The sequence below is a fragment of the Nycticebus coucang genome, chromosome 17 (assembly GCF_027406575.1).
Source record: "Nycticebus coucang isolate mNycCou1 chromosome 17, mNycCou1.pri, whole genome shotgun sequence".
Lineage (NCBI taxonomy): Eukaryota > Metazoa > Chordata > Mammalia > Primates > Lorisidae > Nycticebus > Nycticebus coucang.
This window is the reverse complement of record NC_069796.1, coordinates 61,588,853-61,599,279: the sequence shown is the minus strand read 5'-3', so window position 1 is coordinate 61,599,279 and position 10,427 is coordinate 61,588,853. Positions and strand designations below refer to the sequence as shown.

General features: G+C 41.5%; 1 pseudogene; it reads left to right on the top strand.

Annotated features, from left to right (window-relative positions):
- The first annotated feature begins 313 nt into the window (after positions 1-313).
- Positions 314-10,427, top strand: part of LOC128568558 (MIT domain-containing protein 1-like) — a 90,193-nt pseudogene continuing 80,079 nt past the window's right edge.

Genomic DNA, 10,427 nt, shown 5'->3' with positions numbered 1-10,427 from the left:
GTAGCTATGCACATGGAAAACCATATGCTTCATAAAACTGCATATGTGCCGCCTTTCAGATGTAAAGGAAGAGATGCAAAAATAGCCACCTGCCAACTTCCCGATTTACCTCTACTCCAAAATTCACAAAGCCTGTGTTCATATGCAAAAAAATAGAGTGATGCCTTAAATTTCACAGGTTATTAAACCTAAAAGCTGAAAGACCTCATTCAAGGTTGCAAACTCCAACTTCTGCTTGGATGCAGTAAGGAGTTCCTGGAATTATAGTGAAGTCTGAGTTGGGGCCAGATCGAAGAGCACTAAGGTAGTCACTATGCTACAGCGGATGGTGAAATTAGATTTGGAGTACAAGTATCTGCAGGCTCTGGTATGTTACTAAGAAGAGAGTGATCTGCTCCTGCAGGTTATGAAAGGCACCAAAGATTGTACTAAGAAATCTAATCTCAGATATAAAATTTCCATCTACGTGGAGAAAGCAGAAAACATAAAGAAATACTTGGCTCAAGAAAAAGAAGATGGAAAATATCACAAGCAAATTAAAACAGAAGAGAATGTAACAGGTTTCACTTTTCCAAGAGTACCTTAATGAGGTCACTTTTTTAAGAGTACCTTAATGAGGCTTGGCACCTGTAGCTCAGCGGCTAAGGCACCGGCCATATACACCAGAGCTGGAGGGTTTGAATACAGCCCAGGCCTGCCAAACAACAATGACAACTGCAACCAGAAAATAGCTGGGTGTTGTGGCAGGCGCCTATAGTCCCAGCTACTTGGGAGGCTGAGGCAAGAGAATCACTTAAGCCCAAGAGCTGGAGGTTGCTGTGAGCTGTGGTGCCACAGCACTCTACAGAGGGGGACATAGTAAGACTCTGTCTCAAAAAAAAAAAGAATACCTAAATGAGACAGTCACAGAAGTTTGGATAGAAGAGCTTTATATTAGACAAATTCATCAGCCATGTAACTTTGTTCGATTTTGTGAGACGCTTATTAAGAGACCATCTAAAGTAAAAACTATTTGCCTTTTCATCTCTCTGGATAAAGGCAGTGGGATAGAACAGCAAATTAGGAGCCTGGAAGAAACAGAAGAGTCACTCAGGAATCATGAAGTGCTGTTGGATAAGTAGAATACTCTCCCTCAATACATAGCTGAGAAATTAGGTTCAACAATGGATAGGTAATTAAGATTAGAAGAGGACATGATTATTTTAAGAGAACACAGGGTCATTTTTCCCTGGGATATTTTGAATTTGATTTACAACCCCCTCCCTCCCCTCCCTTTCCCCCTTCTCCCTATTCTTAGGTTATAACTGGGATATAGCTTTCATGTGAAGGTCCTACATTAGTTTCATAATAAGGGTGAGTACATTGGGTACTTTTTCTTCCATTCTTGAGACACTTTACTAAGAAGAATATGTGCCAGCTCCATCCATGTAAACATGAAAGAGGTAAAGTCTCCATCTTTCTTTAAGGCTGCATAATATTCCATGGTGTACATATACCACAATTTATTGATCCATTCGTGGATCGATGGGCACTTGGGCTTTTTCCATGACTTAGCAATTGTGAATAGGCCTGCAATAAATATTCTGATAGATCATTTTTAAAACGTATGAATTTCACAATAAACTTTTACATTTCTCCTAAAAAAAAAAAAGTTGCAAATTCCAATTTCTATAGGCAGTAGGTAGTTAATATTATGCAGATAAGTGAAGTGGACCCCATTCCCAGAATCTCAGAGAACTGGAAGTGGGGCCTACCTGGACAGGGTACCCATGAGCAATTGTTGCCAAATGAAAACACCAAAAAAAAGCTAGAAATCTAGCTTTTTATATAAATTCTCATGACTTTTTCAATGTTTCTGAATGATTCAGATTTATTTTAAAACATTGTAAGGGTAAGCAGTACACAACTACAAAAAGACTTGATCCATCTCATTGGATTAAAGATTTAAACTTAAGACATGAAACTATAAAAATACTAGAGGAGAATGCAGGGAAAACCCTTGAAGAAATTGGTCTGGGTGAGTATTTCATGAGGAGAACCCCCCGGGCAATTGAAGCAGCTTCAAAAATACACTACTGGGACTTGATCAAACTAAAAAGCTTCTGCACAGCTAAGAACACAGTAAGCAGAGCAAGCAGACAGCCCTCAGAATGGGAGAAGATATTTGCAGGGTATAACTCTGACAAAGGTTTAATAACCAGAATCCACAGAGAACTCAAACGCATCAGCAAGAAAAAAACAAGGGATCCCATCGCAGGCTGGGCAAGGGATTTGAAGAGAAACTTCTCTGAAGAAGACAGGCGCACGGCCTTCAGACATATGAAAAAATGCTCATCATCTTTAATCATCAGAGAAATGCAAATCAAAACTACTTTGAGATATCATCTAACTCCAATGAGACTAGCCTATATCACAAAATCTCAAGACCAGAGATGTTGGCGTGGATGTGGAGAAAAGGGAACACTTCTGCACTGCTGGTGGGAATGCAAATTAATACATTCCTTTTGGAGGGATATATGGAGAACACTCAGAGATCTAAAAATAGATCTGCCATTCAATCCTGTAATTCCTCTGCTGGGCATATACCCAGAAGACCAAAAATCACAACATAACAAAGATATTTGTACCAGAATGTTTATTGCAGCCCAATTCATAATTGCTAAGTCATGGAAAAAGCCGAAGTGCCCATCGATCCACGAATGGATTAATAAATTGTGGTATATGTATACCATGGAATACTATGCAGCCTTAAAGAAAGATGGAGACTTTACCTCTTTCATGTTTACATGGATGGAGCTAGAACATATTCTTCTTAGTAAAGTATCCCAAGAATGGAAGAAAAAATACCCAATGTACACAGCCCTACTATGAAACTAATTTGGGACTCTCACATGAAAGCTATAACCCAGCTACAACTTAACAATAGGGGGAAGTGGGAAAGGGGGGGGTGGGTAGAGGGAGGGGAATCGGTGGGATCACACCTGTGGTGCATATTACAGGGGTATTTGCGAAACTTGGTAAATGTAGAATATAAATGTTTTGGCACAGTAACTGAGATAACGCCGGAAAGGCTATGTTAACCACTGGGATAAAAATGTGTCAAATGGTTTATGAAGTGAGTGTATGATGCCCCATAATCATATCATTGTATACACTTATGATTTAATAAAAAAATTAAAAAAAAAAAAAAAAAAAAGACTTGATCCACAGGCTTCCCATTGGAGACTTCTACTCTTAAACAATTCCATTGTTAGTTAATACATAGGAAGTTTGAGGTAGTGATTTTCTCAAAGTCATTCTGATTGTAAATACCCGATCTGTTACTAGGGCTCAGCTCTCCTAACTTCTAGTTGTTATGTCTTCCGCTAATTTTTGTATTATACAACCTGATTTGACTCACAAGATTTCACATATAGGTATTCAGATGATCCATTTCATGGTGTGTTTGTCCTGACTATTTTTCATTTGCCCCCTAAGATCCATTCTGCACCCTTCTTTATCTATGTCCCAGGCGGCTGACCTATAGGGACTAGGTCAATGGGCTCCCTTGTCCTCTTACCTTTAGCTGAGTTTGGTCAATGGGGAGTCCTAACAGGAGTTTAGAGAGAAAGTAAGAGAAGAGTAAAAAATGATGTGTTTACTTTTATGCTTCCTTTCCTTCTATAAAAGCCTTCTCCACAGACGTCATTTCTATGGGTTTTTAAAACCACACCTTCTCCTTTCACCCTCGGCCTTACTTACAGAAGTAAAGGTTTCTCATTGCTGCTAGGTCCAGGGTTCTACCTTCTTTGTAAATAGTCCCTTTGTTAAAATCTCTTTGATGACCCAGTTGAAGTAGCATGCCCAACCATCTTGGTTTTCTCAGTGGGATTTTCCCTGTTTTGGTATTGAAAGCCTTGTTTCCTGGGAAATTCCTCAGTTTGGAGCAAAACCAACATACGCATGTGTTCTCTTTATGTATTTCTTTTAAATTTGCTGTTTCTTTTTATGTACCAGTCCATCTCTTATATCTTCAATAATTTCAGATGCTTTTATTTTATAGTTTCTTAAAGATACTTCTATTACTTTGGATTCTTAGGGTGATAATTACTTGCTAAAGTAAACCACTTGCTAAACTCTTCCCTCATGGTGGTTAATTTTATGGTGTGAGCCCTTTGCGCTCTAGGTTGGAAAAACGTCCTAACAATGCAATTTTACAATTGTTTCTATTATATCCTAGTGGTTCTGTAGACTTGAGCAGTTTATGCTAACTTCTCAGTAGTATCCATTTGGATACCACACTATATGTGGCACAGACCTGGGGTTTTGATTTCCTTTTTGTTTTTAGAGGCATGGTCTTGCTCTATCACCCAGGCTAGAGTACTATGGTGCAATCATAGCTCACTATAACCTCCAGCTTCTGTTCTCAAGCAATCCTCCTGCCTCAGCCTCCTCAGTAGCTAGAACTACAGACATTTACCACCATACCTGGCTAATTTTCCTATTTCTTGTAGAGATAGGGTCTTTCCACTTTACCCAGGCTGGTATCCAGTTCCTGAGCTCAAGCTATCCTCCCACCTCAGCTTCCTAAAGTGCTAGGATTACAGACATGAGCCACAGCACCTGGCCACGGTTTTGATTTCTTAAACATAGCTGTTTTTCTTCTTTTAAACTACCATCCTAGACAGATGGCCAGTTTTCTTGATTCTTTCCTGGATTTAGATGTGGAGTGTTTGTAGTCACCATTCTATGGACAGTACAACTTTTCAAGGCTCTTGGCTTATCCTGAAGCTCAGTTCTACTTTCCCTACCTAGCAGGGATGTAAGGCCACATTCCTGAATCTCAGTGGGTGTTAATTCCCCAACCTTCAACTCTTGGGGAACCTCTATCTGGGTCAGAAATTTTGCTGCAAAACCAACTCTCCATTACTGTCCTGTCTTTGATTTCTCTCTTCCTGGCTTGCACCTGGGGATTTTTCTTTCTTTCATGCCAGAGTATTTTTAAAAACCCTATTTTTTTATTTAGCCTTTCTACAAGTTTGCTCTGCCATATTGTCAGAACCAAAGATCACTTTGAAACACTGGAGTTCACGCCCAGTATAAAGTTGAGGTAGATCCTGTGGTTCTGCTTCTGTCCTATGTAGTCAGTAACAGAAATTCAGCTGACAAATTGAGGCCAAAATAGAGCATGTCTAAGGGGGCCAGACCTGGACACCTAACTGAGTGTGAATCACTTCGGATATTAATCTAGTCTCATATAAGGTGACTGGCATGAGGAGGGAGGGTGGAAATGAAATATTCATGGCCCATTCAATATTACCTAATTTGTATGTCCAAGTGTTGACAAAAGAGAAGGCTTTGCTGTCTCCTTTATGAGTAATTGTAAATTAATATGCAGCCCTGCACCCACACCAGTGAGAAGAGAATCACTTGGATTTGCCAGCTGCTCAGCAACATGGCCCAGTTTCAACTGCAGATGGCACCTACCCCGCCTCCCACTGCTGGGACAGAGAGACTTCCTAAGAGAAGCAACTTTGTATAACATCACAGAATCTGGAATCTAAGAATCTTAAATAATTAAGATTAAAAGCAACATTAAAGATCACCTTCTAATTTAGTAGATGAGGAAGATGAGACCCAAATTTTAATATTTCAGGTTCAAATGTTTCCTTAAACTATTCCAAGCACTTTTGCAGCACTGCCAAACACAGTCATTTTGTTCTTGCAGTTATTTCCTCATTAATATGACTTGCTAATTTTTTTATTTGAAAGGTTGTATTGAACAGATCTTTGAATGTTCAATACCTACCGAGCTCTAGTAAGCAGGACCAGAGTGCTACATCCATCAGTGTGACTTACAACCCAAAGGTGGAAGCTTTTTCCTTTGTTTAAAACTTTAGACCCTGAGGTTTCCTGGGGTTTCAATAGAAAAGAAATGCTCTGGGCCTTGACACTTTGTAAATATCAACTTAAAGTTCCAGACATTTCTGTAAGCACTGGGCGGCCAGCTCAAAAGCCAGGCCCCCAAAGCACTAAAAGTTCCCCTATCTACCATTCCGCAGCCTGCGCCCTCTCTAAGGGGATTCAGATGAAGACTGAGAGAGGGTCCAGACTCTCTGAATTGAATTTATTTGTTTAATCACAAGGGCAGGGGCTAGGTGAGAGGCTCTCAGAGGAATACCACTACATGGTGGTGAACCACAAAGAACAAGCACTAATGTTACTGGAAAAGGGGGAAATGGTCATAAAAAAACTGAGAATTATTGTCTATGTCCTTTGCATTCATTATCTCATTTAATCATTACCACCAAAAGCTGTGAATACTAAAATTAATCCCATTTTACAGATGAGTAAACTGAACAGCAAGGCAGTTCAGGAGGTCACACAGCTCATCAGTGGCAAAACCAGAATCAGATTGAGGCATTCACATAACCCTCCTTGAGACTTCAGTCTTAACCACTCTACAAGCTCTATCATAAATCCTAAGGAGTGCCTAATCCAGTGTGTATCTGTTCTTTTTGAATTTTCTTAGATTTTGCCCTTTCTCTTGCAGTTTTAGGTTTTAATAACCATAATAGTCACTGAAAACTTCTCATATAAGAAAACACCAATAAGCACTTTATATGCATACATTATCTCACTTATTCTTACAACCCTGTGAAGCATTGTTAGTGTCCTATTACTGACAAGAAAACTGAGGCTGGAAGAGGTTAAGTTACCAGCCCAAGGTTATACAAAATAGTGAGCGAGACTAGATTCAAACCCAGATCTTCTCATTTCAAAGTTGGAGCTCTTAGGACTATGACAGTGTATCTCAGATTTTAATGTAAGCCCTAGGAATCTTTCAAGAATGTATATTCAAAGGCCAGGCAGGGGCCCACGCCTGTAATCCTAGTACTCTGGGAGGCTGAGGCAGGTGGATTGCCTGAGCTTAGAAAAGAAATGCTGGTTCGATACCAATCTGAGCAAGTGTGAGACCTCATCTCTAAAAAACAGCTGAGCATTGTGGCAGGTGCCTTGTATTCCCAGCTACTTGGGAGTCTGAGACAAGAGAATCACTTGAGCCTAAGAGTTTGAGGTTGCTGTGAGCTCTGATGCCATGGCACTTTACTCAGGGTGACAAAGTGAGACTCTGCCTCAAAAGAAAGGAAGGCAGGAAGGAAGGAAGGAAGGAATGAAGGAAGGAAGGAGTGTGTTCGAGGCCTCTACTCTCAGTGAGTAGTAGATGTGGGTAAAGCCCTGGACTCTGAATTCTTTTCTTTTTTTAGAGACAGAGTTTCACTTTGTCACCCTGGGTAGAGTGCTGTGACATCACAACTCACAGTTACCTCCAGCTCTTGGGCTTAGGCGATTCTCTTGCCTTAGCATTGTGAGTAGCTGGGACTACAGATGCCTGCCACAAGGCCCAGCCATTTTTTTGTTGCAGTTTGGCTGGGGCTGGGTTCAAACTCGCCACCCTCAGTAGATGGGGCCAGCACCCTACTCACTGAACCACAGGCACTGCCCAAGGACTCTGAATTCTTAAAAAACTTCTTAGATGCCTCTGATGCCAATTGCTTGAGGACTCTGCTTTCCCAAACCTCCACTATGTCATACTATTACATCACTATGGGTATAAAAGATCAGGCATAAACCAGGCATTTGTACTTTAGCTGTAACAGAGTAGCTCTGCTAAAGCCTTCCCTCCTGCACCTGCCAGGATTATCCAAAGCCAACAGGTTGCCCACCGCTGCTCACTCTATTTGCGCATTGCCTTGTGTCTTCTTCCTCTCTCTGCTCTTCACCCTGAGTACCAAGGTGGCTCTATTTCACCAGCTCATTGAACTGAAAGGTCTCCTGCTGGGCATGGGGTCACCAGAGACTCATCTCTCTCCACTTTTCAATTTTGTTTTCCTCTATGATGGCTCCATTCTCAAGCCCAAAAAGATGACGAGCTTTATTGCCAATTCAGTTGCAAAGACTGATGGCCACCTGCAACTTCAAGCTTATCTCCCACTGGCTTAGTGACTCAATTTTTTTAGCCAAAAAGGTCCATTCCCATTAGTCTTGACTTTTCATTCTTGAAGCAAACACTGTGGCTGAGCTAAGCTGGTTCCCGGACCTTGGTGTTCTGTTTTAACAAAACAAAACAATCTTGGCTCTTCACAAAGATCATAGAATATAACACAGAATTTTAGAGTTGAAAAGGACTTTATCGATCTTCCCATCCAGCTGAATGATTTTGACATTTTAAAAAATTAACAGAATTAACCACTTCAAGTTAGAAAGATCAAGAAACCATTCACTGAGCACAGAAGCAAGAAGAAAGCTGACATTTGTGAAAGCGGCACTGGAAGGTTTGGAGTCTTGGGTTCTCGTCCCAGATGAAGAAGACGAGTCACTGTAGCAATGTGTGTCCATCTCCCTCCACCTGGTGATTTCATAAGATAGTTCTCAGGGATGGAATTTCAGAGTCAGGACTGGAGCCTGAGTTCCCAAGCCCAGGTCTCTTCCTTGCATCCCTGCCATGCTGCGTGGGAGGTCATCTCCTCTCCCTGGCGGTCCTCCTTTCTTCCCTCTACTGTGTTTATACCATCCACCCTTCAAGAGTTTTTATCACCTCTTCAGGTGGCAGATAGGAAACAATAAGTGAGACAGAGTTACAAGGTCTCGAATTTACAACTTGGGGCTCCTCAAGCTTCTTAGAATACATCACCTTCCTGCTAGCTCACCTCTTTCTGCACATTTTTTCCCTCAGTCTGAATAGTGTTCAGAGCCCACCCCCTCTCATCCCTCCAAATCTCCTCCTTCCCAGGGTGGTTGTGTGGGGACTGACTGCTCCCTCTGCCTGCTCTCCCACCCCATGGGCCCAGAGTAACCTTTCTGGGAGCCCATTCTGCACCACCTGACGCCATTCGTTAAAAATTTAACAGCAAGTGCTTAGCAAAAAGATGACGAGCTTTATTGGCAATGCAAATCAGGTTATTGGACACCATCTGCCTTCCTTCAAATTAATGGGAAAAAGAAATGGCTCCTTTGGGCTTTGTTTATTTTTAGATTAGCAAAGGAACCCAGCAGGCTGCCTCTAGATCATGTTAATCCCCACCATAAATGAGGCCAAAATATCATGGGGGACAATAAGTGACCATAAACAGGTCTCCATTTACATGTACTAGTTTGGGGGAAAGCAGAACAAAGCACTCCCATCTCCCTGTCTTCTCCAGCTGTCCTCTCTGCCCACTGGACCCACTGGGGGGGAAAGCAAATAGAATTTTAACCCAAAGGAGGAATTTGATTGAGACACCTGAGTGTAGCAAGAGCTGTTCTCTCTCCTGCCTGTCAAATTCAGGCCAAGTTGGTGGTTAGTTCCCGAGGCAGGTAGAACTCCAGAGAAAAACCTCTCCGGAATATATTAGATGGGTCAAGTTTGGACTGGACTGAGAAATTCTCTCTATATGGTGTCCCTCCCTCAGCCTGACTATCTAAAACTCTCTGTCTTACAGGCACTGGCTCTGGAAGGCTTCCATTAAAAAGCAAACAGGTTGCCCAAGAGATGGGCCCATAACTTCTTAGCAACTGCTATGGCACCAGCACAAATGAAGCAGATGAAGGCACCACGCTCAGAGGGAGGGCATGGGCTGAGAAGGGCACATAGGCTAGAGAAGCCTGAACAGGGCACAAATGCAGGAAAAGACTGGTGGTGGGTATAGCAGAAAGAGATAAAGGCACAGACCCTAAGTCCTTGCAGATTCGGAAGCAAGAATGAAGCATTCCCTACAGAAAAAGGGAAGAAAGAGGGTGATAGAGATTTGGAAAAGTTGTGGGAAAGGGTGAAAAGATTCCAAATACAACTTTTGCTTTCTTCAGTTTTTTTCAGGTTTGGAAGGGACACCAGAGCCTTTGGTTTTCCTTCCAATTCTTGATATAATAATAGATACTTTTTAGGAGGAGGGAGAGGGTATTTATTATTGATAGTCACATTAATACACTTGAATAAAGAAAAATAATCTTATTACTCTAATTTGTTTTGTGTGTAAATTATAAGATATAAAAAACAACTTTGGACAATTTCTGGCAGCAAGGATTCCATTTTGGAGCATTTCTTGTGATCTTCTTTATTTAATGAATAAGTGTCCACTATATTACAAACCCTTATGAGTGTCCTGTCAGCACCTCATAATTATAAAAGTATTTTATCATTAAATAAGCTTGGGAAATGCTGGATTCCAAACCCTTCGTTCCTTCATCAAGCGGTCTTGTTTGCAGACACCTAGTGATGGAGAATGCTATGCCATCAGCTGTCAGGGCTTATTTTGCTGTTGGAAAACACCAGGTGGAGAATTTTTCCTTATGTCAAAGCCAGTGGTTCTCAAACTTTAGTGCACGTATGAATCAGTGGTGAGTTTGTGAGAGCTGTCTCGCCTGGTCCCATAGGCACAGTTTCTGATGGGGAGGGCAGGGGGCGGGAC